This window comes from Gekko japonicus, unplaced genomic scaffold (genome assembly GCF_001447785.1).
Source record: "Gekko japonicus isolate JY-2015 unplaced genomic scaffold, Gekko_japonicus_V1.1 scaffold636, whole genome shotgun sequence".
Lineage (NCBI taxonomy): Eukaryota > Metazoa > Chordata > Lepidosauria > Squamata > Gekkonidae > Gekko > Gekko japonicus.
In genome coordinates this window covers 312,848-321,659 of record NW_015171523.1, presented here as the reverse complement: position 1 = coordinate 321,659, position 8,812 = coordinate 312,848, and positions in this window count along the sequence as shown.

Sequence of the window (8,812 nt, the reverse complement as noted above, 5' to 3'; positions counted from 1 at the left end):
ACTTGAGTCTCTGGACATAAAGTACAAATGAATCCAGTATACATTATTTATTCAACTAACTCAGTGTGGAAGACTGCAAAAATAATATAACTAGAAGAAAGCAAGTGTTCTGTATGTTAATACACCCTTGTGATTGAAAGTTTGTAGGGTTCTACAAGTCTTAATTAAGGGCTGATTTGGCTGTGTTGCAAAATATGATATGAATAGGAAAATATGGATAATAAATTGTAGCTCTAATGGAAACTAGGTGTAATGGAAAGGGATGAACAGTTTTTCGGGTGTTCTTACCTCAAAGGAATATGGGACATCCTTTTCTGTAAGTTTCATGGGATTTCCAGAATCTAAATATAAAGGACCTCCCTTCTATTTTGTCACCTATAAGGAAAATCAGGCACAGATACCTGAGTGTGGGAGATTGCATCCCAGTGTTAAATTCTGAAGTTCACTGGGCAGCTGGGGAAAATTATGTCATCAATTCCAGTACAGGGACTAAAAAAAAAATGCCAGCTGTTGATAAATGTGATTCCCACATATGACTAAAATTACTGTTTCTGAGCTCATTCTGGTGAATCAGGGAAGCTGTGGGGTCTACTCAGTTTGTGTTACCTTACTACAAAATAACAAGGATATATGGGCCAGACTAGACTTTAATGTGGCTCAACAAGAGGACACCTAAGGAAAGAGACATTCCTTTCCATAAGTGCTATTATTGGCCTCCATGATTTTCTAGTTTCCATTAGACTTTCTAATCTAAGGCTCTTCATTCTACACACCCTGCTATAACTGATTTATCAGAAATGTTTCCAATTTGTATATCACCCCAGACATTTTCATAACAAAATGTTACTGTCTGCACCAATCTCAGTCTCAGATGTTTATAAGAGTGCTGGTCACATGAGGATGTAAGGAGTGACAGGTTGTTTCTTTTTTATATATAGTATCTCCCAAGCCCACCATGGTGAGGCAATCCAGAACAATACTGTTTGTTTTGGGGACCCAAAGTGTCTTACAACACCATTCACCCCTCCTCCATTTTATCCTCACAGCAACCACTCTGTGCGGTAGGTTAGGTTGAGAGTGCCTGGCCCAAGGTCACCCAATAAGCTTCCATAGTAAAGTCGGGATTTGAACCGAAGTCTCCCAGATCCTGGTCAGGCATTTTAACACTGGCTCTGTATCACTACAATTACAATTGGATCAGTATCAGCCTATGGCTGATTGCATAAAGGAATGGACTTGCCAGCCCCCCCGCCCCCAGGTCCTGGGATTTTGATAAAGCCCCACAACCATCCCAAGGCTCTGCTTGGTGGTGCTGCCCTGTCTCTTAGCCTTAACCTACATTGCCAGCTGAAATGACTGGTAGAAAGTGAAATAAAAGACCTCTACCTGAGGCCCTGGAAAGCCACTGCTGGTCAGAGTACACATTACTGAGCTTGACAGAACAATGGTCAGACTCTCTATGAGGCAGCTTCGTGGGTTCAATAAGCATAAATTCCCCATCCATCTCCAAGTGAATATTATCTACTTGGAAGATCTAGATAGTTTCAGTGTCCCAAATCAGGCTGGAAGGCAGACTGGAAATAACCTAGATAATCTATTTCATCCAAGAATCCCTAGAATTGAAATGCCGGCATACGTTTATTCACCTTGCCCAGGTATGGAATATTGGAGCCTGAACTATAGTAGTCCAGGCAATGTGTTCTGAGAGATTATTCCTTGCCACGGCCTCTTTCAAGGCCACAGGGACCTTCTCTCAAGGAAATATTCTCAACCTCTGCCACCCAACTGACCTGCCCCCTTCTTGCAACTCAAAGTAGCTAAGGAGGGGAAGGGTTAAGATGCAGGCTTCACTTGTCTCCAGAAAGTTGTCCTCAGATCAATTGTAGTATGTGTGCAAAATGTATTTTGCTATGAAAAAAGTGTAATGAATGTGAATAATTTTGGTTTGGATGGTTAAATCCTTCCTTCCCAGCTTTCCTCAAGTTAAAGTTTCTTGTCAATTGCTTGTATATGTCACAATGGAAAGAAATAAAACAAGATGAGACAGAATGGTGGTCTAAAACTTTCTGCCCATAAACTGTATTACACCGGGAGATGTTACCCCTCCTGGAGTTCACTTAAGGAAGAGTTCACCTTATGAATAGTTCTAAAAGGCACTAGTGGTGGCTATGCCCCACGCTGAAACTGACAAGCCAGTCTTTTAAGCCTGATCTTCTGTCCTTCTAGTTAGAAACCTTGGCTGTTTTCATTATCCATTATTTCTCACATTACAAAGTAATTTTAAATCCATCCAGAGTGCTCAACTCATGTTTCTCTCATATTTGTGCTGTACTTCAGATATCCTTTTAACCTTGTGGTAATATCATGGTTTGACCCTGTGGCTGTTTTAGTATATATAAATGGGTTGGGAAGTGAAGGGAGAAGACACAGGGAATCATTTCATTAGATATATTTGTGTGTAGTGGAGAGATTTACAACAGTGCTCAAAGATCTGGTCTTGGATATGCTCAATCTTGAGCCACCTTGTAGTGGCTGGACTAGAATTTGGGCCACTCAGCCCCTCACTCTCAGCCTAACCTCCCTCACAGGGTTGTTGTGAAGGTAAAATGGAAGAGACCAATGCCCACCGCATTGAGCTCCTTGGAGAAGTGGTGGGATAGATACGTACTAAATAAATGAATGAATTGCAAAAGAGCTGTAATTTTAAGAGCATTTGTTCTGGCTATTTTAAACATATTTCAATAACCAGAGATGCAAGTGATGTTGAGTAATAATGACACACAGGGGTTCCAATAATAAATAACAGGGGTGGTAAGTTACCCCTGCCTTCCCTTAAAGTGATAGCACCAAATATTTTACATGCAGTTGCAACAGATAAAATAGGGAAGAGGCAAAACCAGTGTATTTTCCACTAGATCCCATTGTAATCATGGACAGTGTTCCCTCTATGCTGAGTTAGTGTAAACTAGCTCACAGTTTTTTAGCCACTAGCTCACAGATTTTTGTTTTAGCTCAGGAAGGATGGCTCCAGAGCAAACTAATTTATGCAGTAGCCAAATCACTTGCTCAGAACTTTAATGCCAATAGCTCACAATGTAGAATTTTTGCTCACAAGACTCCACAGCTTAGAGGGAGCATTGATCATGGGATGTATTATGCTTTTTATATTCCATTGTTATCCTCTGTGAAATCCAGCTTTATTTGAACATTGTTGTCTAATTATGAAATCCAATGTATGGGATGTATTCTGCTGTTTTTATTTCATTTCTCTCAAAACTGCACAATCCAGTTTTATTGCAATGTTATTTATATGCATTATACTTGCCTACATTGCATTGTTTTTATACATCTGTAATCTGCCTTGATTACCCTGATGCTGGGAAAGATTGAAGGTCAAAGAAGACGGGGATGGCAAAGGATGAGATGGTTAGACAGTGTCATAGATGCAACGAACATGAAATTGAGCAAACATCAGAGGACGGCGGAAGACAGGAAGGCCTAGCTTGATCTGGTCCATGGGGTCGCGAAGAGTCGGACTCGACTGTGCGACTGAACAACAAAAATCTGCCTTGAGTCTCAGTGAAACAAGTGGACAATAAGCCTAAGTAAGTAAATAAATATGTTTGAGACATGATCTTTGTCAGTACAATGTGATAAGCAGGATGTCTGAGAGTGCCCTTAGAGCACTAGGCATTCACATAGCTACAGTGCAAGGCAGAAGGATTCAACTGCTTTTTCTTTTCCTCAGTCATTGCTTGGGCTCTGCCCCATTCCTGAATGGTTGTCAAGTTAGAATGAAACTAGCATTGTGAGAATATCTGCTTTCATTTTACATTTTTTAAAAACCATACTCGCCATGAGTGATACATGAAAAGCTTAGGCACTGACAAGCAGAGGCAGAGAAATGAGGAGAATTTTGGGCAGGGTTCCCAAGCCATCCTGCTATTCAGCTGTCTAATCCCAATCTCCACACCCTTATCCAACCCCTGCTCAGTTATTTTACATTTTTTAAAAAATTACACAAACATTGGAAGCAGATCCAGGTATGTAAAATTTATTTATTTATTTAACTATTTATACCTGCCTTTCCCTTGTAGCTCAAGGTGGCTTGCAATTCTAACCTAAAACCATACATAGTACAATAAAATCCCATTACGCCCCCCCCAAGTGTCTGTACCTCAAACCTCACTGAAAGCCCTAGCAAAAAAATTGCTTTACAGTACTTCCTACTAAATTCTGGTGCTCCTCAGGGGCTACACTCCACAAGCTGGGAGCCACCCTTGAAAAAGCATGTTCACAGGCAGAGGCAGCCTTAGGCAGAGGGCAACCAGAAGGTGACAGCCAAAGGACTGAGGATATCTGTAGAGAGACGGTCCTTCAGATATGTGGCTCCTTGGCCTATGTGTGGGATTCAAAAGTCTATGTATTCTCTTGGAAGAGAGTTTGGATTTATTACGTATCACACAATGTCAGCTGGACAACCCACACCTTCATTTTACCAAAGTTTGAGTCCAGTGGCACCTTCAGACCAACACGGCCTCCCACCTGAATTTTACCATTGAGGGTAACTTTTGGTGTTTTATACCACCAAAAGTGAGTACCAAATATTTGTCTAACAGCCCTGACTGTTAAAATACAAAACCACTGTATCAGCTAAGCACTAAGAATGGATTGTCATCGATGATGATGTCATTTAGAAGCAGGACTGCTGAGCTCCTCTAATTATTCAGATCATGTTTCTGCTGCCACCATCATCTGCAGGAACCCAGTACTCAGCTTTTATCTGGTTAAAGAAGAAGGGAGTTATAAAGCATGTTGCACTAACAAAATCACCAAAATAAATGGGAGGCTACAAGATGCTCTGAGAGTAAGAGCATGAAAACCAGTTCCTAGGTCCCTTTCTGTGTGTGATTCTAATACTACACTACCAAGTGTCACACTGAATGAGGGTAGGATCCATGTGTGCTACTTTCTCCACACAAATCAATGGTTCCACCAGTCAAAACTGGTGCAGAGCTAGAAAAGGTATAGAAAGGGACAACTAAGATTACCGAGGACTGGAGCACCCTCCCTACAAGGAAAACCTAAAGAGGTTTAGGCTTTTCAGTTTAGGGGGAAAATTGACTAAGGATGAACATTATGGAGGTTTAGAAAATAATGCATGGCATGGGATAAATAAAACATTCTTTTTCTTTCTGTCTCAAAATAGTAGCAGTTGTGGGCACCCAATTAAGTTAGTAGTTGCCTTGATGAGTTTGCTGGAGAGGCAGCATAAAAATGTTCTAAATAAGTTGATTCAGGATGGACCCTGCCATGAAAGTTTGCTAGGTGACCTTGGGCTTGTCTCACGCTCTTAGACCAACTTACCTCATAGGGATGTTGCAAGGATAAAATGGAGAAGAGGAGAACAAGGAGAAATTTGTGTCTCATTGGGGAGAAAAGTGTGTAATGAATGAACCAAATAAAATAATTATTTTGTGAGACTCACTACCGAACAATGCACTGATGGTTACTGCCTAGGGGATTAAACAAATTAATGGAGGATAGTTTTTTTAAATATTTGAAAGGCTGTAATTTGGACAAGGGCAAGGAGCTGTTCCAGTTGGCAGCAGAGGATAGGACCCAAAGCAACGGTTTTAAATTACATGCAGAAAGGTGTCAGCTGGATATTAGGAAAAACTTTTTCCTGGTCAGAGTGGTTCAAAGTTGGAATCAGCTGCCTAGAGGAGTGGTTAGCTCCCTTTCACTGACAGCTTTCAAGAAGAGGCTGGAAGCAAGAGTATGTTCCAAAACAAGAAGAGGTTGTATGGAAACTATTTGAGCTAGCAGAGATGGATAAGCTAAGTCTTATCCTTCAAGGAAAGGATGAAAAAGTATTCGTGGAAAGATGGATGCGTTTATATGAATGGATTAACTCGCAGAGCTAATAATAGACTCCGAGATAGTTAGGAAGGCGTATGTATTGATGATTTTTGGTATTTGGTGGAAAATGAAAATAAAGTATGAAAAAACCACATATAAACTATTATCATTTGTATTACATGCTTTAGGCTGGTCCTGCATTGGGCAGGGGGTTGGACTAGAGAGTCTGTATGGCCCCTTCCAGCTCTATGATTTTGTGATTCTGTGATAAAGGCTAGAAAAGCTAAACGGACCATCCAGATTCACAAGCAGTGTCCATCTGAACACCAATTGCTGTTGGGAAGTAAAGGATTGTCAAAGAAGGATTGTCAGCTTTCTTGAAGAAGGACTGTCGGCCTTCATCACTTGCTGATCTTCCCAGAAGCACCTGGTTGGCTACTGGAGAAAACAGGATGTTGGGCTAGATGGAATTATCTAGCATGGCTCTTCATATGTTCAGTAACAGCAAAAACAGTATTGTGAACTATTGGTCTGAGTTAGTGTTACTTCTCTTTTCTGCTGTAGCAGTGACACAGAATCATTATCCTATGCGGTTTGCAACTTTCAAGTGAAAGCTTAGCACCTTGCAAAGCAGACTTCAACTGTAATTGAGAGTTTATTTTAATATTAAACCACCTCTGTACGCACAAACAACCTAAAGGAGCGGACTAATTAATGTAAGTGCCAGACTAAGCTCTTGCCTGGGCAGGTTAATGTGACAATAAATGTAACCAGCAAAAGACCATACTTTGCATTTATTTGTACTTCAGAGTGTTTTGCTGACGAGAAGTGGGTGGGGAGCCTATTTTGCCATTCTGGAGCTACATTAAGGATCCAGACATTCGTAGCCTACCGCATTAATAAGTCACAAAATCAGGAAGTGCCTTTCATTTTATGACCTGTGAAAGGATCCACAGCCTTTAATAATAAAATTATTTTCCCATCTCTGCAATCGTGTAGAACAGGTTGATTCTGGAATACAAAAGTGAAACAACTAAAGGTATACAAATCTTTAATTCCATTATTGCATAAATAAATAAACTGCTCCATAATTGCAAATGTGAGACAGAATAATTCCCTGCAACTATACTAAAGTCTGGATTTGTTTCACATTTCACATGTAGATTGAGTTATTTGAAGTTTCAGAATGGCTAAATGTTCATTTTGAATTAAGAAAAATGAGATTTGTTTTTACACTAAACACCTGAGATTCATTAAGGTGTTTGTTTGTTTGGTATGAAATTTAAAAGTTACTATGGCAAAAGCCAAGTCCTATAACAGGACTGTCTCCTCCCTTACTGAGAAGACTGCTAGTTTAGATCTGCCTCCCAACTCCTGCATTCTGTTGACACACCTTGCAAGCAGCCTTGAGCGGGTCTCTGGAGAGGCAGGCAACATAAATTTTTCTTAAGAAAATAAATAAAAATAGTGAGCCATTGATAGCTCCTTCGGCAATTCCTGATACCTTAAAAAAAAAAAGCTTATCCGTGGGTATTCTGTTGAAGGAGGATTGGATTTATACCCACCCGTCACTACCTGAAGGAGTCTCAGAGCAGTTTACAATCTCCTTTCCCTTCTCCTCCTCACAACAGACACCCTGTGAGGTAGGTGGGGCTGCGAGAGCTCTTTCGAGAACTCCTTATGAGAGAACAGCTCTGAAATAACTTGTAACTGACCCAAGGTCACACCAGCAGTTACACGTTACCCCGCATGGCCTCTTCCAACTCTGTGGTTCTATGATTCTATGTGGAGGAGTAGGGAATCAAACCCAATTCTCCCAGATTAGAATCCACCCTCCTAACCACTTCACCAAACTGGGAGTGGCTTGGTTCACATATGCCAGTGAGGTTGTAGGACTGTGATGGGGGAAGTATTGCTGCTATTTCAGACTACAGGTGCTGGATTCTGGCACTGAATATTCATTGCCATTTAAAAGCTATGTTAAGCTTAGATAGCATAGTGGGGAGAAAGGTTCTACCATCTCTCCTTCTTCTGTAGGCTGATTTTCTATTTACAAGTAATTTTTAAACATGGGAAAGCATTCTAAAATATGATCCACAGGCAGAAAGAAATATTCTGCATATTCTGAAATGAGTGAGAATGAGGTCTGACTGAGCACTCCTTCCCCTACTTCTTATGGGTGGAATTCCCTAAAAAATGTTGACTAGGTGGACTTTGGCTGTGGCCTATTAAGGCACTCCTTATTCTCTTAAGCAGATGTGTGTACTCAGGACAATTCACCAAACTAAAAAAACCACAAAAATTAAATTACCACAGACTAGTGATTCCTCAGCTGTAGAAAACTCCCGGGTATGCACTTTTGCTTCATCAACATTACATAACAGTGGAGAGTCATCATAACCTATTGCAGGCTTGGCACCTCCTCCTCATGCTTAAGCCATACTAAGGAGTGCTTTCCATCTCTGGCAAAATGTGGTAGAATTCTCAGGCGGTAGTAGTCGGGGTTGTACCATCAGGCTCTCGTTTCTCTCTCTCTCTCTGTAGCGTTATTATATGTTGGAATGCTTAGTGAAAATTTTGCACTTCAAGAAGAAAGGCTGTAGCTCAGCTCTGCAAATGTTATGCTAGTTTTACGCTTCCAAGGGGCCGTGGCTCTGATAAGAGCTGTTCTTGAAAAAGAGCAGTTTCTCTCAGAGCTCTGAGCTCTCTCAGCCCCACCCACCTCACAGGGTGTCTGTTGTGGGGAGGGGAAAGGGAAAGGAGTTTGTAAGCCGCTCTGAGACACCTTTGGGTAGTGAAGGGCGAGGTATAAATCCAATCTCTTCTCTTCTTAAAGTGAGGGAAACTTGGAAAAAATGCGAAATGCTCCAGTCCACCACCTCAGCGCTCCATTAAGGTGCCTCATTCCATCTGCGGCAGGAGGGGTACCGGACCCCGCCCGGGAGACTCT